General features: G+C 45.2%; 1 protein-coding gene across 3 annotated transcripts in view; it reads left to right on the top strand.

Moving 5' to 3' along the window:
- Positions 1-22443, top strand: part of FRMD4B (FERM domain containing 4B) — a 139090-nt gene that overhangs the window by 21652 nt on the left and 94995 nt on the right. The window contains exon 1 of one of the 3 annotated variants that reach the window (XM_061362074.1): positions 21146-21933. The exons of the other annotated variants lie outside the window; for them this stretch is intronic. The gene's annotated coding sequence lies outside the window, so the exon portion shown is untranslated. Of the gene's footprint in view, positions 1-21145; positions 21934-22443 lie in introns of those variants that run through there. 3 annotated transcript variants of the gene reach the window in all.

Below are 22443 nucleotides of genomic sequence, written 5' to 3'. Positions count from 1 at the left end.
CATGTTGTTCCTGAAGAAAAAGCCTTGAAGGACCATTCTGAGCTGCTGGAGTAATTGGAAATGGGGGCTGCCCCGCAGTAAGGGCTAAAGCATAGGTCATCAAGGGTGCTCTAGTTGTGCCTTTTTGTTTCTGGAAGATTGATAAGCATGTCCCCTTGGTGGTGTGGGTTAGTGGCTGGTTAGGAGGCAACAAGCCTCCTACCTTGGGACCAAGTAGTGCATTTCAATGCATGTAACGATAGCTTGCATAAAACAAGTGTGAGGTGGTTTGAGGGCAAGTTTGGAAGAGCAATGGCAGGGAGTGTTGGGGCCTTAAACTGGGTGTCCCTCTATTGTCCATGTGGTGATAATGTATGGATCTGAGTTGCTTTACCTGTGGGAGAGGTGCTCTGCTTCCCAGGAAATTGCTGTCTCAAAGCAAGGTATTCCTTTTCCCAGATAACAAAACCATGGGGGTGACTTGAATGAGAGGCAGCAAGTACCTTTAACTCGGTACAATTGCCTGTGAGGCTTGACAAGTTTGTAATGCTTGTTTTTATAAGCTCTGTGCTGCTCTATTGGTGCACCATAAAATCTGTGTGCTTCCCATATTAAATGCTCTTTTGGCTTGGTCACTGTGAAGGTGCTGAAAACTTTTATTTCAAGTCTCTAGTGATGTGTAGAAATGATCTGAATGAACTGAGTAGCTCAGTATCCCATCTCCAACAGCAGCCAGTACCAGCTCCTTCAGGAGCTGACCTTTCAAAGGTCCTATGTTTTGGGATGGGTTTTTCCAACTTGACTCCCAGTTAGAAACTGGCTCATGTTGAAGTATCCAAGTGGCTTCAAGTCCTGGTAAAACTCTGATTTGCTTAGACCTTGGTCTGAAAAAGGTGGAATATTGATACGTCTTTATGCTTTGGAGGTACAAGAATTTCATCCAATGTGTGTTTAGGTTGCTGGAGGAAGCCAGTCTGAACTGCTGAATTGAGGGAAGGGAAAAAAAGAAGCTGTAACATGAATTAAACATAGTCTGTATTTCTAGAGGCATGATGTCTTGAGTGGTTTTAATCAGCAGCATTTAAATAGTCTGTCATTGCTTAGCAAACAGTTGGCTTACAGAAATACTGCAAAACCAAACTAGGCAATACCCCTGCCAGGATATTCTTATCTTCCCAATTTGTTTCCTGTCTGTGTACACAAGTAGGATGAATAGGGTGCATGTGGAGGAGGTGGTAAGGGGAGCTCCTCTGCATGAGCACAGGGCTGCTTGTTGAGATGTCAGTCCAGAGAGACAGCTGCCTGTCTGCGACAGGATTTGAGGTACCACTTCTAGAAATGGCTTTGGGCACCTCCTGGGTTTTGCTGTGTAAGTGATTAGGGATTAAGCAAGTTCTGAGCAGGGAGGGTCTGGTTTAAAACAACAGCTGGGCAGAAAAGTGGAACCCCCCAAGCTGTATTCTATAAAGATTCATTGAAAGAAGAAAAATTGCCAAAATAATTATGGCTGTGTGCTTTTAAAATGCATGCACAGCTCTGCAGTGTAAACTAATGCTTCTGCCCCTTGTTTTGACAGTCTGTGCACGTAAACCTGGATCCCTTTCATAGCCATCATGTCAGGCAGAGTACTGTATTTGAGCCTGCACTTTCTGCACTGCTCTCCTGCTTGCTTAGATTTAAATGGGAAGATGACAAGTGCTAGAGGAGAGGTGCTACAGAAGGTATGGCACATGATCCTTTAGTGGCCTTAGAGGTAGCTGCCTGTGACCCCAGGCCAGCAGGCCAAAGCTTTTGCTTAGGGGTTGTGGCACTCCTGGAAGTATAACCTGGCCATGGGGAGGCAATAGCCATGTGAGATGGGTGCAGCTCCCCAGATCCAAGTGCAGTAAAGCAGTTTTATGTGAATTGGTGCTGCATGAGATGAACGCAAATAGCAGAGAAGATGGAGAAGGAGGAATTCCCATGTCAGTGTTGAATCGACAGGCAGGTACTTGTCCGATGCTACTCTGTAGTTGCAGTCAATTCTAGGTCTGAATAGCAGACCTAGCGGTTTTTGTCCCGTCCCCCCCTTCTAAAAGGGGATGTATAAATCTAGGCTCTGAGCCATGATTAAGCCCTGAACTTTGACAATATCTTTCACTACCTCAGATTAAAGTCAACTTCTCTTAGCAGGCAAACACCTACTGTTGGGGTGTCCAGGATGAGGATGCATAGCACAGCTGCTCCATGGGGACTGAACTTAAGTGTGTGCAGGAGCATAACTATATACAAGAATAACTGCATGTCTGCTCCCAGGAGTTCCCATAAATCTGCTATTTCTGCAGGCAGTTCTGTTAGACAGTAGACAGTCATCTTCTGATGTCCCTGTATTTCTGAAAGCTGATCACTAAATGCCCAATAGTATTAAGTGGAGTATGAATTCTTGAGGCTCTCCAGGCATGTTGATGCTGTTGCACAGGGATGTGTGCCAAGGTGCTCTCATCTGAGCCGCTTAGTGAAACCTGAAACTGTTTGGAGCTATCTGGCTTTCAGAGCTGCACTCAACCAACAAACCTGGGCTGCTGCTTTCATAAAAAGGTGGATGAATCCATAGTTCTCTGTTAAAAAATATCTGAGCCAGCTCCAAAATAACCCTCAAAATGATGCTGTTGCTTTGAGGGAAGACTGGTGCTTGTGTCTTTGTTGAATTATACAAGGAGCTATTGCTGTGAGAAGGAAAACTACTGTTTGCTTATGTTTCTGTGAGTTGCAACCACATTATCCCAGGGCACATGTGCTGCTCCAGTGGATGTTGCTGGCCATGGCAAGTACAGCTGTGGGAATACAGCTTCTTTGGCAGCTCTGCCTACTTGCAGTGATCCACTCAATTGAAGTCTTACCATTCGCTCTTCTTGTTCCTCACAATCTTCATTCTTGTGTCACCTTTTCCTTCCTTGTTTCAGTGTCTCTGTTTTGGAAACTGTCACAAGGTATTCTTAGATTAATCTTTTCCTCTTCACTCCCTGCATTCCCTCCCCATTCCCATCAGTATGTGGCCTCTGAGTCTTCTTGTAGCTGCTTTGCTTCCTATGCTGCCAAGACAAAGAAAAACCCACCTCCTGTAGGGCTGGTTTCAGGCCAAGTCTGCCTTGTTTAAAATCAGTGTAGGCACTTGCAAGAAAGGAATACGAAATCACAGCATCTGAATTGCCATTGCACTGCTGCTGACTGTAAAGGGAAGAGCAAAAACAAACACATACACAAAATTGGTGGATATTTTCATGTCTAGCTGTGCATTTACATAATGTGAAAGTTTATAGCCTTGCAATGGCAATCCAGTGCATGTCGGTAGGGTATATTCCCAGGGAGGTCTTTGCCAAGGACAGGAACAAGAGCAATATTCTGCTTGCATTTCTTGGGCTTTGGTTCAGGGTTTTGTTTCAGGAGGATGTTTGTGGCACATGTTCTCCCTATGTCAATGAATGTGAAGAGCAGATCATCCCATCCTAGAGATCTCCTTGGCCTAGGAGCAGTGTCTGTACACATGACAGTGCATGGAGGGTTTGGGGAGAGGGGATTTGGGCTTATAAGGCATGTCTAAGAAAGCATTTAACAGCCCCTTTCCTTCATTTAGGGTAGGCAAGGAATATAAGCAGTAGACAAAGCTTGGAGCTGGGTTTTTACAGGAGAGCTAGTTATGTTTGTTGTGACAGAAAGCTCATTGCTGCTCTGATTAGTTGATAATTGAGATTCATTGCCCTGGCATGTAAATAGATTAGAAAGGTGGTAGGAAACAAGAAGCATGCTGCAGCTGTAGAAAATGGACTTCACTTGTTCATACACCTTGACTTCTGGGCATCATATGGGGACATAACATTTCAAGACAGGATACTTTTTCTTGCTCGGGGGATTTGCTCCTGGTCTGGATGGATGAGCAGCTTAACAGGCACCAGTTGTTGGCCACTCCTCCTCCCACACACTCCTCCTTGGGACAGCTGGCTTCTGCCTTCCTTTGGATGGTTTATGGCATTCACTTGCTGCTGTGCCCCATCCCCAGTTCATACTAGCAGTTGTACTTTCTTCCCCCTGAGTTGGAAAGGGGAGTAGGCTTTCATTTTCCTCTCTGAAGGACAACCTCGTATCCCCAAGAGCCCTCCTCAGGAGCCCTGGCTGGTTTGCTTTTTAAAAGACAGCTCAATAGATACTGCATCTTCAGCAATCGTGACAGGTTCATACCTTGTCCCTGTAGTGAGAGCAGTGGTAAGTTCTTTCACAGTTGTGCTGAAGCAGGAATGTGATGTTCAGTGTGGCATCAAGGGAAGCAAGTGCCCATTTTTCCCTGGGATTGGCACAGACCTCACTCCTGGATCTGTGCATGCCCCAGCAGGGGCATGGAGAGTGTGTGCTGCTGCAGGCTCCCTCTGTTCCTGGTTTATTGGACCTGTCTGACTGCAGAGCTGGGATTTGCTCTGCCATGTTTCTTCAGCCTACATAATAGGTGCTCGTGGGCATCTAATAATCAAACCCAAAATGAAATGCATAAGAAGGTAAGGTTGCAAAGAGGAGATGTATGAGCTTTCATCTGTGTATGCGTGGGACATTCATCTCTAGGGATGCATGTTCATAAGTGCTGTATTTGTTGATGGCACAACAGAGACCTAATTACAGGCTTGTTCTGTCACAGCTGTTCTGTCCTCTTGTACAGACCAGGCATAAGTTTGGGTTTCCCAGGGGAAAGTACTGTGTAATTGTGTGTGTATATTTTAATGTTACCCATGTAAGGCACAATGGAGAATTTCCTGTCTTTTTCACTATGACATTGTCATACCTGTCCTTCCCTGCCCCTGATCCTTTGCCAGTATCTGTGGATTTGTAGTGGTTTGCTTGATTTTCTTTCCCCTCCTTGATTTGATGCTCTGTGTTCCAGAACTTTAGGGGATGCCTTTTTCTGGGTCGCACCTGGAGAATCAGCAGGATTTGTACCTGAGACACGCAAATGCAATGAGCAAGAAATTAGTAAGCTGGCTGACACTATTGTTTTCCTCCAGAAGTAATTTTTGAAATGGTCATGTAATAATTTCCTGCAGTAAAGGTGGTTTTCAATAGAAACACCCTTGGAGCTGCTGGACCTCAAAGTGTAATGCCACCCAAGGCTGTAAAATAAATGAGGGGATGGAGGGAAGGTGGCGGCAGCAGCAAATCTCCATGTTAAAGCATGGTCATGCCAAAGCAGAGTCCCTTGAGTATCTCTAATGCTATGTGATGGATGAGAACTTCATGAAATAGACACTTGGAAATTTTTTAAAGGACTTTCACCACACAGTTGTTGACAGTAATGCAGAAAAGCAATACATGGAATGGGATCTTCTCTTGCTTCCCTTCCTCTGGAAGGGGAATACAATAAAAACTTTGGATTCATCTGCCGTGTTTCCTACTGGGGCAAATAGAGCCTGACTGCAGTTACCTTGTGCCTGTACCTGGTTTGATTTCAGTAGAGCCACTCAGGACAGAAAATGAAGATGTGAGCTCAGAGCATCATCTTCCCAAAGAGTGTGCTCATGGGGAGCATAGTTCCGCAATGCACTCCTGTTGCGTTAGCCTAATTGTGGCATACACTTGAAAACAATTTATTAAAGCTATATTTTAATTTCTGCCTTCATGTTCTCTTTGTTTACTTGTTCCCTTACTTAGGACCTTTGCAAAGGCTTTATTGAGCTGTGTTGTCAGAAGTGTAGCAACATCAGGTGAGGCATTGATGGGCATCAGTTGGTTGCTCTTGGTCACCCAGCCGAGAGCCTGAGCTGGCAATGTCTGAACAGACACACAAGTTCACAGCTTTGTCTCAGGAGCCAAGAAACTGGCAAAAATAGAGGGACTAGGTTTGAACTAGTGGTACAGACTCTTACAAACTCAATTGCTGTCTATCTATGTGTCTGGTGTAAATAGCCAGGGCTCTGCTGGTGGAGTTAATGTGTTACAGAGTGAGGATCTCAAATCATGCTTCACCTTCGAATCAGTGCAGTGCTTCCTGTTGCTGTTAATAGAGTTGTGATCAGAATTTTGTTTCTGACTTCACCTTTTCTTGGATTCATTTGGATTTATTCATATCACTTGATCTATTTGTGATATTTCTGTAAAGAGTACAACTTAAAATATCTTTAAGGTTTTTTTTTTTTTCCTAGGAAATAGTACTCATCATTTTTCAGGGGAAAATGAATAATCCTCCAAGCTTGTCCTGTCTGTTCCAGGAACAACTCTACATGTAGTCACTCTAAATCTTGTCTAAGTTATTTAGACTACCTAATGCCTTCAAATAACCAGTGTTCTTGGGTTCCCAGGTCTGTCTGAAGGAGGGAATGACATATAAACTGATTTCTGTGGGAACAGCAGTCCTGGGGAGAGTTGGTGTGCTTAAGCAAAACCATGTCTCTTGAGCAATAAGTGAGTGGAAAGATCTAAATTCCCCAGAATGTGTTAAAAATCTGACTGTTGATGACAAGAGGTGACACAGCCTGTGCAAAGTGCCATGGCTTGGTGCCACCTACTAAGTTGGTGGAAAATAAACAGCTTGAACTTTCATGTCAAGTCCTAGAGAGGTTGAGGTGCCCGGTTTTCTAAACTATTTGACAAAGTGCTTCATCAAAGCAGTCGCTTGCCGCTCTGTGTGTGTCCTGACTGTAAATAGCATGGGAGTGCAACCCGGAGGATGTTGGACATCCAGTGTGAAGAGTTAATGGCTGAAAATCAAATCATGTTTATTGGTTGGGAAGTGGCCAGATATGAGGGAGTGGCCTGCAGAGCTTTGAGAACTTCAGGTGGAGAGAAGCAAACTTGGCTGTCACCCATCAAGCTTATAGAAGACTTAGAGCTCAGACTCTGGTTCTGTTGAAATTAATGGAGAAGCTTTTGTTCCTTAAATCATGAAACCAGGGAAAACTTACTGTGGCAATGGTAGCCTGTGTACATCTAGATGTCACTTACATAATGGGCTGTATCAAGATATCCATTAAATTGAAATTGGTTTCCTCAGCTGCAGAGAGGAGCCACCTTGCTTTCTGCTATAAATAATAAATCCATTTTCTGCAGCAAAAGTAGTCCCTTTGGGGAAAACTGATCAAGGCCATTCCCAGGGTCTTGGAGCTTTTAATGTGTTCTACAGCTGGGCTACTTTGTGTCTGTTGTGCTGGTCCTCAAGCCCTGGTTGGCAATTGCACAGGACTAAAGTTGTGCTGCAATACTGTTGGTGTCTATGGATCTAGTACAATACAGTCACCCTGTACAGATGTGAGGGAGTTGGTTTGTGTCATATCTTAGGCTTAAGGACTGGATAAATCTATGTACAGCTTCCCACCCATCACTTCTAGTAGGAAAGGAATAATCTTGAATGCCTTTGGTTTGCTTGTCAGGTGTATTTTACCTTTTTTGACTCCTGAAAGGTTCATTATTTGGTTGGAGTTTGGTCTGTGAGGATTCATGGATGTTTGCAAAGCAATCTGTGATCTATTACTAAGATGAAACCATGTTTCCTTATTGCTGCAGAAATGTAACTGGTGTTGACTTTGAAAGCAGTAAAGCTTCTTCCAGGGAGGGTTTTCTTGACTCTGTTCTGAGGATAGATCACTTTTTAGGAGCACTTTATTATGTGAGGTCATGTGGGTGAGATGAATCACTGCTCCAGCTGGTGCTGCATCACTCTCAGAAATTAGAGGTGCTTGAAGGTGTAGCAGTTTTAAACACAGTTCTTGCAGGGAAGATGTGGTGTTGGCTGATGGCTCTTGTTGAGAGGCAGATTGAGGTCCTTTCGGCTTCATGAAGTGTCAGCTTTCATGGGAAAGAGTAGGAGAGTGGTGAAAAATGGGGCTGCTGTAGATGCAATGATAGGTGCTTCAATATGCAAGCAGCTGAAGGCTGCCTTCAAAATTGGAGCACTTCTGCTTTCATTGATACTGCTGAAGACTGAAAAGCATAGCTTGAATGATTAGAAGCTCAATTAGCAAAATTAAAATGAGAGGAACTGTTCCTATTGCATGTTATGAGCAGTCTCTGCCAGTAAATAAAGCTTTTGTTGACTTTGATTAAAACCAGCAGAAAGTGAGTTAACTGCTTGAAAGCACAACAACATCAAAGTTACTAAGCAAAACTGGAACAGCCTCCTGTTAGTTTTGCTCCTGCTTTCCTGCTTTGTCATATCAGGAATATAAAAGGAAGAAGCCCAGAATTTTGAAAGACAAAAGCACTTTACCTGGAAAGACTGCATTAGCTGTGTTTGGCTTGAGCAAAAATGTATTTAGCAGTCAAGATTGAAATTGTTTACTGATGCTTGCTTAATCATGTAATGCAAAGTGATAATACTTTTTGTAATAAAGCAGATACTTTGCAGCTGGAGTAGATAGGTACTGCATTTGCAGAAGCTTGGGCTAAGCTTGGTCCCTACACTGCCACGGAGCATCATGTGGGCTGTTTGCCTGTGTGGGTCTGGAGAAGCAATATATTTGGTTGTATGCATTAGAGCATCAGATAGTGTGCTGTGCTTGCTCATTTTGGTGGGTGTTATAGCTTTTGTTGCTGTTCCCATTTCAGTTTACTCTCCTCCTTCAGCTCTGGGCTTTAAATTATTGCAAGTGGGATGGGCTGGATTCTGGAATAAACAATACAGCTATTCTGAATGTGATAGCAGAACCTGTGCTCCCACCATTGCGAGGTGGGTTTAAACAAAACAGGGATAAAAGGGAAACTTTTTTGAACTTTAAAAAGCTAACTCCTCTTCAGAGCTGTGAATCTGTTTGTCAAATTCATAAGTGCTTTGATTCAAGACAAAGTCCACTAGATGTTAAAAACCAGGCTTTCTGTTGCTGCCTTGAAATCAAAATAAAGCAAAAAATTACAGAACCGAATTAATCATCTTTGAGTTAAATCTTGCAAGTAATACTGTATAAACGCTTCACATCCAAAGGGGATTACAGGCAAATACTGAGCTGATGGAGGAGTTTAAGGATGTTCTGAATTGCAAAGCAGGCATTTAGAAAGCATTTCTGGAGCTGCACCTCCGGGGTGGGAGCTGGGAGCATATGGAGGGAGGGATGAGGGGGGTGCTTAGGGCAAGCAGCTAAGAGGAAATTAGACTTGGCAGAGCATGGAGAGACTGAATGAGAGCAGAAGACAAATGTTCGTGGGCCTATCCCTGCTCTATTCCATCCACTTCAAAGCATTGCCTGTGCCAGTGGTGTTTCCTATGCTTGGTTTGCTCAATGGGTTTTGGGGTATTTTGTGTTGGGTGCTGTGGTTGAATAGGGTAGGTGCAAGCACTGGCTGCTCCTAGCCCCAGTGATCTTTGCTAAGTATTTTCATCTTTGCATGGATCTGTTTGCTTGTCTATGGAATGAGCATCAGCCATAGTAGGAAACTTGACTAAACTGATTATCCTTAAGTACTTGCCATGGCATTTTGGATAACTCTGAAACACAGTGGGCTATGAAATTCTGTGTAATCCTGTATTATGGATCATCTTATTTATCATGATATCAGGGGAGGGAAAGAAGAACCAACCTATGTATATCTGTGATGAAGGATAATTAGTGCATTGTGTATTTTTTAATGCTGCATCAGGACAGGTATCTCCAGAAAACCAAGTGCCAGATTCTTCCTTGTAGGATGGAGAAGACAATTTCTGAGTTCATCTTCTCTGCATCTCCAATAGAGTATACATGATTAACTGATGGCTTCATTTCCCAGCTAACAGTAGATAAACCTAAAGTCTCTATTATCCTTCCTGTGCAGGCATCTCCCAGGTTTTGTATTTGTTAGAGAAATCATTTGAAATATGTTACTTTGTTTTGCCAGTATTTTGGAGTTTTTCCTCTGTTTGAAATGCTTTGATTTCTCTTATCATTTTTACCTGCTGTGACTTGTGGTGCAAGCTCCTTGCACAGTTAATTTCCTTGGATGATTTATTTACCAGTGACATAGCAGAGCCCTTGACAGAGTAATTGCAAGGATGCGATCATCCAAACTTAAAAGGCAGGAGCCCCTGGTTTCTCATCTCCCTCATGCTGCTGCAGTCCTCCCACTTCTCCCTTTGTGTTCCCTCTTTGTTGCTTTAATCCTCTTGGGGAAGCAAAAATATATCTCAACCAGATAAAAACTGTGAGTGCTGGAGTAGCTTTCTGTACATAACTACTTATATGGCTTGCTTTAGTCAGTACCAAAATGCTGTGTTACATTGCTTGGGGTTTGCTATCACCATGTCCCCTCCTTGACCCAGTGCTTTAACTGGTTGTGTCCCAGTGAGGATGGATTGTATTGCAGCTGGGCAGAGAGCAGAGGTGTGCTGCTCACGCTGCTCTTCCTGAGGATGAAGTGAGCAAATGGGAGTGGGTACGTGGGAAGAGAGGAGCAGGGAGAGCCTTGATTTGCTTCTTCCTCCCCAGATGGGAAGCTGGGCTGGCATGTCCAGGAATCATCTGGATCTTGTGGAAGAGGGACAGGAGCTCACCTCTTGATGGCCTGAACATGGTCTGGCTAGGCTCCAGTCCTTTCCCTGCTCCTGACCCCTATCTCCCTGCCTGCTGCCCTGTGCCTAGTCTGGGCTTGGCTCTGCAGAAACGATGGTCACCACGACAGTGACTTTCAGGTCTTCAGAGTTGTCATCAGTCTGCCCCAGTGTGCACGACGCATGCTTGGGTACAGCAATTGCTGCAAACTGGAATGTGAGCGTGCTGGATAAACATAACTGTGTAGCTCTGAGAAATGTTTGCCACTTTTCCAACCCTCCCTTCTTTGTTGTCTTCTTTCATATAAGACAAGACAATATATCTTGCAAGAGAGGATGTCAGCTGGATGAAGCATAATCAAGGTAGGATTTAGCAGGAAGGAATTTCTTTTAAACCTGCATCAGTAGAAATTTTGTTACCTCAAAACTGAGGCACTTCACTGGTCTCAGTGGGATTGGAGACTCATCTCTTCCATGCTCTCCTGTTTATCTCTGTTGGTCTGAGCAGTCATTTATCCCTTTGCTGTCAGAGTGCTGTGCTGGCTCCTGCTCAGCTCTGCAGCCTGCTGCTGGTGCTCCAGCTTGTAAGGTCAGTGGGGAATCTGAGATGCTTCTGACTTGAGAACAAAATCCCCCAAAAGCTTGACTTTTGGAAGTAGCTCCTCAGCAGGGAGCTAAGTGTTAGTATGGGGATTAAGGACCACTTGGGAGGAGAAAGTCTGGCAGTGCAGAGTACTGAAGTGCTAAATCATTGCTTAAGGCATGCTGATTTCACCAATTTAAGCTAAGACCATTAATTAACTTGTTCTCTGTGTGTGCTCATCTCATTTAAGTGGCTTTGTTATTTGGGAGAATTACAGAAGGGGGAGAAAGTACTGGGAAACACATGGGTATTTTTTTTCCTTTCATCTTTAGAAAAGCAACTGGAAGCTCCAATTCCTGCTTGGAGCAGAGCAGGGTTATTCCTGCTCCCAGGATGGTGTGCTGTGGGATTCACAGGGACCAGCTGACCCAAGGCAATGCACTTACCCCTTGGCACAAAGTCCTTCTCTTCCCAGACAGCAGGAGCCCAAGCCGCTGCTGCTCCATTACGTGATAATAGTCTGAGAAATGAAATACAATTATTAGTTGGATTGTGAAATGAACCTAGCATCTGCATCAGAAGTCTCTTTTGGAGCACACAGTAACAACAGTGAAACAACCTGCAAAAGCAGGAGCACTGCAGGATTTATTTTTCCCATGCTACTCTGAGTGTAGTGCAGTGAACTGCTTGGAGGAGGGGGTGTAGCTGTGACCGGGGCCCTGGGCTGAGGTGTAGCTCTGAAACATGCTTTTGCGTCAAGTCACGGCACTGGTCTGTGCTTCACTTGCTCTGTGAGGAGGGAGTGGGGTCCATGAGAATGTCTCCATAGTGGTAGAACAGCATTTATGATCTAGCTTTGAAACAAGAAGTGAGTTCTATTCTGGCTTGGTATGTTGGCTTCAAAGTGCACTCTGACTTTCATATGCTGAAGCTAAGTACATCTGCATTTGTAGAAAGGGTTATATCTTCCTTGGCTTGCTGTAGGTCAAATACCGCAGGATGTGCTGTAGGAAGAATGGCAAATGGATGATTTACAAACCAGTTACTAGCCACTGGGATATGAATTGCAGTGGCTGTGTCCCTCTGTGTTACACCTCTGCATTTATGGAGGGCAGCCCATGATTGAACTGGCAAATGGAGTAGGAAAGTATTTATTTTTTGATTGCTTTGTTAAAAGTAGCTGCTGTTGAATACGGTTCTACCTATAACAACTCATTTGCAAAATATACGAACTCTAATCCAGTCTCATGAGAATCATCCTCACAGAGCATTCAACCTGAATATCACTGTGTAATTCAGCCCTATATGTGTCAAGTCCAGCACTCCAGGATTGCCATCCTGGAGTAAATCGGGCTCTCTTCTTGTTCTGAATCTGGCTGAGTGCTTTAAAACACACAGCAAGAGTCCTTGGTGTGTACTGAGAGGTCCTGGGGGAAAAGATCCCCTCTCAATGGGATGACAACAGATGAGATGGGCTGTAAGCAGCTCCTAGACGGAGAATGCCTGGGACTTTCCTAGGTGCTGGATAGCTTTGCTGCAAGTTTTGATGTGGGGCATGGCCTCTGTCTGTTAGGGAAGCTGGTAGGACCCAGGGAAGAGCCATCCTTTAACTTCTCCACCTATAACAAGAAGAAAGATTATGTTGGAGGACAACTGCCCCCATCCTTTTCCATGCTGGAAAAATAAGGCAGGGCCATTTAAGCTTCCTTGCAGAGCTAGAGAGCAGCACAGCAACTGCTCTTCCCTGCATGGTGGGGCATGGATAGAGAGATGCTTGGTTGTACAGGTTTTGTTTATGCCAGAAGCTTGGCTATCAGTCTGGGCAAAGACAGATGGAAGCAATTTTAAGGGCCAGGAGCCAGTTGGATTTTGATTCAGGACAACTATGGGTTAGCCAGTCTTTAGAGGAAGCTTTTATCCTGACCCCTGTCATTTAGTGGTTGGTTTGTGCCCTAAGAATGGGTTTTTATATGCTCTTACTGCCTGTGCATGGGGTTTTTAGATGCTGCTGCAGCTCCAGCCCGCCCTGGTAATGATGGGGAATGATTATCTCCATGATGTTTACAGCTCTTAAAAGCCTGTGACCCTTTGTGTATGTGTTCTCTTCTTACATCTTAAATTGTAAACTCCTGGAGTCTGGATATTGCAGTAGCTGCTCTGCCTTTGGTAGGTCTGTAGCTTTCAGAGCAGCTGAGGAGATCCTGGAGATACGAACCTCAGAAGGCAAATGGAAAGAAGCCCAAATGATGGTAACTTTATAATGCATTTCTCTCTGCTTTACGTGGTCTATGCCAGACAAAGCTTTATCTTTCATCCCCTAATTATGTGATTCCCTGTGGGCAACGTAAAGGGAGATTTAAAATGTTAATTTTATCTATTAGATGCTTTTTATGATCTCCAAGTGTAGACACTGATTGGTACTAGAAGGCAAGTTTTGAGGGCAATTTCCTGTAGTTTCAGTGAACTGCACTGAGACCAGCTTTGAGCCTGCTTAACAGGATTGCCCACATCTGTATTTGTAAGGGATATGGATAACTAACATGCTGCTGGAGAGGCTGCTTCCTCTTCCCACCTGCCCTTCAGTTTAAGCTGTGTTGAGTTGATTTCTCCAAGTTCCTGGTCTTTTGCCATTTGTTTGCAAAAGGCACTGAACTTCATACATATCCTATGGCTGAAATTTTGTTTCACCTTGGAACTAATATTTTGCTCTTTACATGCACTTTGCCGTTTATAATATATCTGTTCTTTCTTTTGCTTGTCATCTTCTAGATCACACTGTTTGCGATGGTTCATACTAAAAGACAAACATTATTAGGTGGTGGAGGCAATGGATCTTTCTCCAGGCCAAATTCAACTGTAGCTGTGCAGGACAAGACTTGCAAAGAGTGGCTCAGAAATGTGATTCAGTGAACAGAGATGGGTCAGATCAGTAATTACAGAAACCATGTCCATTCATACCTCTCAGCTGCTGCTTAAACCCACAGCCCAAGCTGGTACGTGGCCTTTCCCAAAGAAAGGGGGAAAACAGCAAGCTTGTGAACTGTAGGCTAAAGTGAAGAGAGAAGAAATGGGACTGTTTTGATTCAAATCCTGGAACGGGGAGTGAAAGAAATTGGGGTTTGTATGCATGTAGGGTCACTCACTGCTGCTGTCATCAAGGTCTCATACAGGATTAGTGATTGCTGCCCAAAACCATTGTAACTTATCAGGATCAAAACTGAAGACAGAAGTCTCACTGGAGACTGCTTAGCGAAGGCACAAGGTGCTGTGTGCTGTCATCTTGTTTCTCCACCAAGGTCCTCCTGCCCCTTGCACCCAGGCTCTGGCAGTGCAAGCCCTCAGTGTGCTGCCAAGGGTCCTGCAGGCTGTCAGAGGCTGAAGGCTTGCCAGCCCTGTTTGGTGGAAAACTATAAGGGCCAGGAGCCCCATGGGATTGCATCAGGGATTAATTTGGCTGGTGCAGAGATGGAGAAGAGAAACTGTCACAGTCTCCTTTTTGGAGAGGAGAGCATCTCTGTTCCTGAAATGCATGATGCTGTAGAAACTACATGTGGAGGATGGTGCCAGATGAACCTTTGCACTCCCATGTCATATCTTTCCCTTCCTTTAGCCCCAGTAACTGTGTGTTTGGTACCCCTGCTACTGCAAACTGGCCCGTCCATGGGGGTACATATGGATGTCTTCTGGGGAGGGACCCTACTGCCATCCTCACACAAGCAAGCCCCTGCTTTCTCTGAAGTGCAGCATGGCTTTTAGGCACAGCTTCTCATCACTAAATCTTCGCTAAGCCCAAATCTTGGGTTTGTGGTGAGCTTTTTTTTAACTGTAAAGGAGCAGAACAATGCTATGTTTAGAAGATGGCTTCTTGATAGAAAAAAATATGTGAAAGCAGGAGCAATGGGGAGGCAGTAGCAGGTGAGGAAAAACCCCTTGAAATCACTCAAGTCCAGTTTTCTTCCTTTGTCAGGGGCTGGTTTCACTCACCCAGGTATCTGGGAGTGCTGCTGCAGCCTCTGCTCTGCCATTGCTGAGCCTAGGTCTGGCCCAGCACTCACCCTGGCAAGTTCTCAGCTTGCAAAGAAAGTAACAGCCCATAAATACAAGTGGGCACCTCTGGGCAGGAGGTTTCCCAGGGCAGCCGTACTGGCTCTCCGCATTAAATCTTCCTATGCTGGCTGGAGATAAGAGTATAGAAATGGATGCCTGCAGGACCCTGAGCTCCTCCTGCCTGGCTGCTGTTTGCACACCCTTCCCTTGCCTGTTTTTTTTTAGGGTAGGGGTTGCTCTATGTAATTTGTTACCTGCTGATGTGGCTGCTGTTAGTGGGAACTCTTTTTTTGGCCCCTTTCTGGCTGGTGTGTGACAACGGATGGAGACTGGAACTTCAGGACTCTTGTTTCCTTCGTACATGATGAGACACAGGGAGAAGAGCTCTGAACAGCCTGCACACAGCTGCTACCCTTGTGTGTCTCCCCCATTTGCCATGACGACACTCCCCTGAGGAGGGGTCTCCTCTAACACTGCACTTTCTGCTGGTGTTTGTCTGTCTCCAGATGATGCAGTCCCTTCTCGGAAACGGCACTGTTGCCCGTCCTGCGGATGGCAACCCTGGCTGCTGAGCTTTCCTGTCTGTTGTGAAATGAAAACCTGTCTTCTTAATACTGGGGTCCCAGTGTGTCCCTGTGGGCTGTTTTGTGCACCCTGGGAGCAGCTAGGATGTGACATCTTCAAAGGGTGTCAAGTCTGCATATACATGAACTCTTGTCACTGTTCTCTAGATCCCCAGCTGATGTGGGATGCTCATCCTGTGCAGATACACAGATCCTGTGCTTTTCCCTTTCATTTTTCATTAAAAAAAAGAAACAAGCCAAACAAAACCCCCCCAAAAAAACAACAACAAAATAAAGCCTAAAACCCAAAACCCAATCCGAACTCTGGATGTCTCATGTAACCAAAGGAAGCAAGAGTTGTCCTAACCTCCCTGTTGCTGCGTGTTTGTTCTGTCCCTGATTAGAAAATGTCATTTGGAGAATATAACACTACATGACAAATACAGCAGTCACAGCTCTGCGGGAACATGGGGTTTTCCTCTCCTGAGGTAACACAGCAAAGACGTCAAATCGTGCTGTGTATCAAAACAGCCTCTTTAGAAATCGTGCTCAGCAGCTTGAGCTAGGATCCTTGTTGCCTTGCAGGGCACTGCAGATTAGTGCTGGTGCAAGACTGGGTTCTTAGCACAATCTCAAACCCTTTAATTAAAATAATGTGGAACAAAAAGGGAGAATTAGTTAAAAATGGAAGCCCAGCTTGTCTTTTTATTAGACTTTTCCTCACTTTCTCTGCTGCTCTGATAAGAAGGATGTTTCCTCTCTGGGATGGAGTGAATAAACTGGGATGAAACTCATTTGTTTGGGCATTATGTGTTAATTAATTTCTAACACTAATCCCTTCCCCATACACTGTTCCTTTTTGCTTCTGGTTTTTAGATAGTAGAATACAGTCCTGTTTTGAGGAGAGGATGGGAAGGTTTTGCTGTGTTACAGAAGGGAGAAGGCTGTGCTGTTCTTGGGGAGGCTTTGCACAGTGGTCCATGTTTGGGGAGTCAGGTTTTTGGAAAGCTCATCTAGAACATATGAAACAGCATTACTGTGACCTTCAGCTGTGGCACTGCAGCCTCACGCTAGTGAAGGGGGTGAGCCCGTGTGCTGCTGGTAGGGACTTTGGCTCCCTGATGGGTCTCTGACTCTGCTGTCCTGTGTCAGCCTTAGCTGTGGCTGTGGTCCTCTACTGGGCATGAAAGCACTGGGCTACTGCCATATAGTGGTTTTAGTGGGGAAAACAAACCAAAATAAAACCAACAAAACCCCCACCCAAATAATGTACTTTTTATATAAAATTATCTTTTGGAATAAACGGAAATAATCTTTGAGACTCTGAACAATGTGGGCTGGTTTTCTTTTTGTATCCAGCCTTTCCTAGACTTCCACTGGAATGAGTTATTTTTAAGTAGTCTCTCTAAACTGATGGGAACTTTGCCATTCAAGCAGGGGAAGACATGGATTCTTGCTCTGATCTTTCAGTGATTAAGTGAGTTTAGTTTTTTCTTAGCCCTTTTGCTCAGCAGTTATTCCTGGCTGCCGCTGCATCCTGCTTGCTTGGCTTTGTCAGTTCTTTCAAAATCAATAGGTGCTGGTGAATTACTGGAATTAGAGAATATAACAAAATGGAAGGTGTGAGCATTGCTTATAAAGTGATAGGATGGTCTTTAATTCAAACTGCCTTGCTCTCTCATTTCTTAGCTATACCTAAGTGTGTATATGAATGAAAATCCCTGTTCAAGGAGAGGTAAAATAATAGCAGGCAGTCCTAGAAAAGGGCTAATTTTTCATTCTGTTCAAGTACTGAAAACGCTGCAGATGTCTTGAGCAGTGATTTTGTGTGCTGCCCTGTGAACTCTTCCCCACAGTGTGATTCTACTGGGCTCACTTTCCAATAACAGAGTCAAGGCTGACCTCTGTCCTCTCATCTTGCTATGGTTTCAGGTGGATCAAGAGACAGTGGAAAAAAATGTGTACAAAACAAATTCCAGCTTGCCAGCATGTTCTGGAAATCCATAAAGCAGGGAAGCATCAATTATGTAGTGGCTATAGACTGGAAAGGATGGACTTCTCACAGGGAATTTCTTGGCTATGGCGTATTTCACTCTTTAAATACAAGGAGACATTTGGATTCTGACAGGTGTGGAATTGGGACCACAGTGGCCTTGAATTGCTGAAAGCAGGTTATAAAATAAGGAGGAAAATAATCCTCTTCCTAAAAATTGATTTTCTTTTGTGGTGTATTTCAAATTATGTTCTTTTCTAGTCTGACAGCAATTTTCATCTATTAGGCTTCAGTTTGTGAAGACTCTTGGCTATGACAAAACTGAATTTGGTCAGTTAAAGCATTGAGGAGAACTGTTTGAAGGATAGTCATTGCTGAGGTGAGCAGGGTGCATCTGTGGAGGTGTGCTGGGGTCAAGCCCCTGCAGAACCATCTGTTGGCATTGGAGGGCCAGATCCAGCATAGAAAGTCTCTGATGTGGTTTGGATCAGGTTGCTGGTCCCTGCATAAGTAACATGCTGTTAGAAAAGGGTCCACTGAGAGCATTCGATCTAGTTATCTGTTGATATAAGCAAATCAGTCCCACTGGAGGTTACTAAAGCCTGGTGAGAATTTACACTATCTACCTTAAGTCTCTATTCCCATGGAGTTTCCTAACAGGATAATAGATTATTGGTATACAAAGGCAATTACACCCTGCTAAGAGAATTAGTACTCAAAATACAGAGTAAATCTCCCAGCAGTGGGGTTAGATCTCACTGTTTCTGGCTGGAATGAAGAATCTTAGCAGGTGAGGTTGTGGGTATTCCCTATTCCTGGGAATAGGGGGACGTGGCTGATGCTGCTGGTTCATCAATTTATATTTGCCTGGTGTAAGCAAGAAAAAAAATATCAACTGTATTATGAACTGCTGGGGATTTTTTTTTAATCTTTGTAGGTATCTGAATAACTTAATGCTTCTGTCTCCTGGCGTAGTATGGACAAATTGGGAGCTTTTGCTTAAAATCCTATGTTGCTCACTAAGTATTAGTACATTTGTGGGGAAAAGTGTCAAAACTGGGGTTGAATATTGGAGCTGGTGGTCTGGTTTGAGGAGTCAGGGCACTGGGAGCAAGGTATGTGCTTCTGTTCAAGAGTCCAAGCCTGTGTCTGAGCCACACTGCATGCAGAGCATGGGGTTAATAAGGTGGGGTTTTTAAAGCTCTCCCTGACCACACCATCACTTGTGTAAATTCCACGGTGCTGTTTATATGCTCATTTGAGCCCTCTAAGGCTGTGCAGAATGAGGTTATCTGGTTGTAGAGGTCTGGGTGGTGGAGCCGAGCCGTGTGCCGGCTGCCCTCTAGTGAGTCGCTGCCCACAATAAATCACGGCTCGCCATTCACAGTGATCAGTGATCAGTGTAATCCTTTTAATCTCAACCCGACGATGCTCCATCTTCCTGGTAGGAATGTGGTTGCAGACCAATTAGTGCGTGTTAAGCCAGGGGAGGTAAATTTTGCTTTTCTGAAGAGTATAACCACCGTAGGGGGTGGGAGGGTGGCTGTTGAGGTGTGGTACCAAACCTCTGCCTTTCCACTGGTAGTGGAGCTGTTGCTTCTGTTATCCTGCACTTACTGGAGTGAACTGCAGTGCTGCTGGGGACTGACCCTGGGAAGGAGCTGCTGGCTCAGGTGAATGACAAGTTTCTGCACCAGATTTCTGTCTGTATAATGAAACTGTAGGGTGGCTTCTAACAGCTTCAGGAGTGAGCTGATGGGCCCACGTGAACCAGGAGTAAACCAGTGTGTGACACATGTGTCTGGTGGTGAGAGCCCTTGCTGTGGCTGTCTCCATCTTCCCCTCAACCCCACTGCCCTATAGGACTAGCTACTGGTACCAAAGCATGCTGACATCTCTCCATGCCAGCCATGCCATACAAGCACTGGGAAACATTTTGCTTTGTTTCCATAAGGAAACAAATCCCTTTAGATGGGCTTTTGTAATTGTGTATTTCTTTGTTTATATATTATAATGGTTGTGGTGTGTACGTGGTTGAGGAGGGTAGAACCTGGTACAGGTCCTGTCTGACAGCTGCTATCATCCTCATGATCACAAGGGTTCAAAATGCAGTTTCTGATATGAGGTTGTGTTTCTGAGATGAAGTGTGTTGGGCAGTTCCTCTGGGCTTGAGTCTTACATGTGAAGGTCCCCAAAACTGCAAGCAACATCTGCTGCAGCCTGCTGTGGAGGGAAGCCAAGGAGAGCAGAAGATCTCATTGGTGTTGGATGGTTTTAGTGCTAGAGTTGTCTTATCTGGGTTTGTGAATGCAGGGTGGGCATTGTAGCAAAATTCACCCGGGAGGTGAATTGGGTGGATTCCCGCATGAGAGCAGGCTTGAAACAGGCACCGGTGCCCTAGGCCATTGATAGACCGGTCCTGCAGCAGCAAAGTGCTGCTGCTTTGAGGAGCTGATTGTTGAGGATGCCCACGGGGTAGAGAGGAGAAGATTGGGTAAGCAGGGTTAGAAGAGCTTAGTCAGGATGTGTTTGTTTAAAGGATATGCTTCAGCCTGACTCCTGTAATTAGGTAACATGTATATTTCTGTTCCTTGGAAACACTTCATTCATTAGCCTAATAGAGGGAAGGATTATGTAGAGATGAACCTAAAAGATGTTAAGCAAGGTTGGCTTTGCATCTGTAATGAACTAAGGCATGAAGCAGCTGTAGCTACTGGAAAGGGGGGCACCCTGAGCATCATCAGGGAGTCGTGCTGCCATCTGCTATTAGCAGGCCTGGATGGGGAGGTTGTTCTGTAGTGTCCCATGAGAAGGATGAAATCCATATGTGGTGCAGAAAAGTGAGGATAAAAAAGGCAGGAGGACTACAGGTGTGAAGTAAGGCTTGCTTCTTCTAGGAAGCAGTCCAGTAGCATACCAGAGGTGTGCTACACAGAGATGCTTTAAGATGTTTAAATCAGGAATGTCGGAATCCCTGATTTGAGCACCCTGGATGCTGTGCACATGCCAGCAGCTCCTTTGAGGGTGCTGATTTTACACTTACCCTCTAGGGATGTGCAGTGAAGTAGGTGAATTTCTCCCTAAATAGTAACAGTTATGTACTGGAGGGCAGCAGCAGTTGAAATGCAGCAAAGCACGGACACTGACAGGGCTGCAGCGGTGAAGAATGAGACAACAGAGCTTGATTTCTCCCTAGGAAGTCATTTTACTGGGGTAAATGAGGAAGAGTGACCTGAAGTCTGAGCTCATTGAGCAACCTGCAGAGCTGAAGCATGTTTCTGATGGACTTGAGGGGAGTCCTGCAGCCATGGGTGGGCTAGTGACTCCTGTGTTTTCTGCTAGCCACTGCAGCCAGGCTGGCTCAGCTTGGGATCAGCCTTTTCCTTGGCACAACACTGGCCTGCTCACCAGTTGCTGTGTGTTTTGATGCATTTGCATGGTACATCCCATATGTAACAAAACAGCTGCCAAAACCTGTAACTGTGTGAACAGAGATATTTAAGGCATAAGAAAGGTATCACAGCTTGCACTTTGAGATCAGAAGAAACCTTCCTGAAACATCCATGCATCTATTCTTTTCCTTCCATGGGAAGCTGGGACATTGGGGCTGATCATTTGTAAAGTGATGCTGATTGTCTTGAGTCCTTATAGCCTGGGTAATAAATGAGAACAGACAGGCGAGAAGTGGAAACAAGACTCCCCATTCTTGACTCTGAACATTAAACCTACGGCTGTGGAAGAGGAGCTGCACTTACGTAAAAGAAAGTTTGGGAGGAGGAGGAAGAGCTTGTTTTGTTACGACTTTGGCACTGAAATTCTTTTGGTGATCAAATATCCCTTTTGAAATCGTTGGGTGAAAGTCTTAAATCCTACGGAACCACTTTCTTTGTTTTAATTTCTTTCCAAGCTGGGGCAGGAGCAGACACATGACTTAAAACACCTCCTGCGCCGAGCTGGCCTTCAGCATACGCAGCAACAGGCTGAACCAGTTTGCTCATTGCTTTCGTCTCCTGACAGGCGCTCTCTTGTCCCAGGCACCCTGGGAGGTGCTTGGTCTGCACTCCAGAGCTGCAGGAATTCCCCTGCCTCCAGCCACCGGCTCGGAAGCTGCGGTGTGTGGCAGCAGCCTCTGACCAGCGGCGGACCCATAGAGGAGGCTTTGCAGAAGAACCCAGTTGAGGTTGGGGACTGAGAGGAGCATCTGGATACGGAGTCAGGGAGAGGGGTTTATGGCGTGTGGCAGAGGGTAAGGCGTGCAGGCAGCTTTCTGTTCCACAAGTATCCATCTCCTGAGTCTCAGGTGAGAGAAACTTGGCTTTCTGAGCTGATGAGTTGCTTGAGCATGGGTGGCTCTCCTTGTGTTTTGAGTTGGGGGGGGGGTGTGTTCCTGCGGTTGGTGGATGTGCTCTGGGGAGCTCAGATCAGAGGTGACTGAGTATGAAGGGTATTCAAAAGTTTCTCCCAGGCTTACTTTGCATGGGTGTTGCTAGTGGAAACAGCTCCTGGTGCAGTCCCTGATGCTGGGCTGGCTGGTGGGTCAGGCATTCATTTGGATGCAATATCCACCATGGACTTTGTGGGGATGGAGTCTTAACCATGTGGGGATGCAGCCTTGCCTTGGGCCAGGTACCAAGAACACCACAGACTGAAAGCGTTCATCCCTGCAGCCAGCACTGCGGTGGGCTTTGCTGCCCTTTAGGAGCACAGAGCCCCAACAGCTGCTCTGCAGCACAGGAGCAGGAATCTGGGCTGAGTCAGTGTGTGGGTTTAGCTTCAGACCCAGCCAAGGGAGCTGCATCCTCAGTTGAGC

This window comes from Neopsephotus bourkii, unplaced genomic scaffold, assembly GCF_033783945.1.
Source record: "Neopsephotus bourkii isolate Nb327-2 ecotype Australia unplaced genomic scaffold, CSIRO-AGI_Nbou_v1 NB_1080, whole genome shotgun sequence".
Taxonomy (NCBI): Eukaryota; Metazoa; Chordata; class Aves; order Psittaciformes; family Psittacidae; genus Neopsephotus; species Neopsephotus bourkii.
The sequence above is the reverse complement of the archived record's forward strand: the minus strand, read 5'-3'. Positions and strand labels throughout refer to the sequence as shown.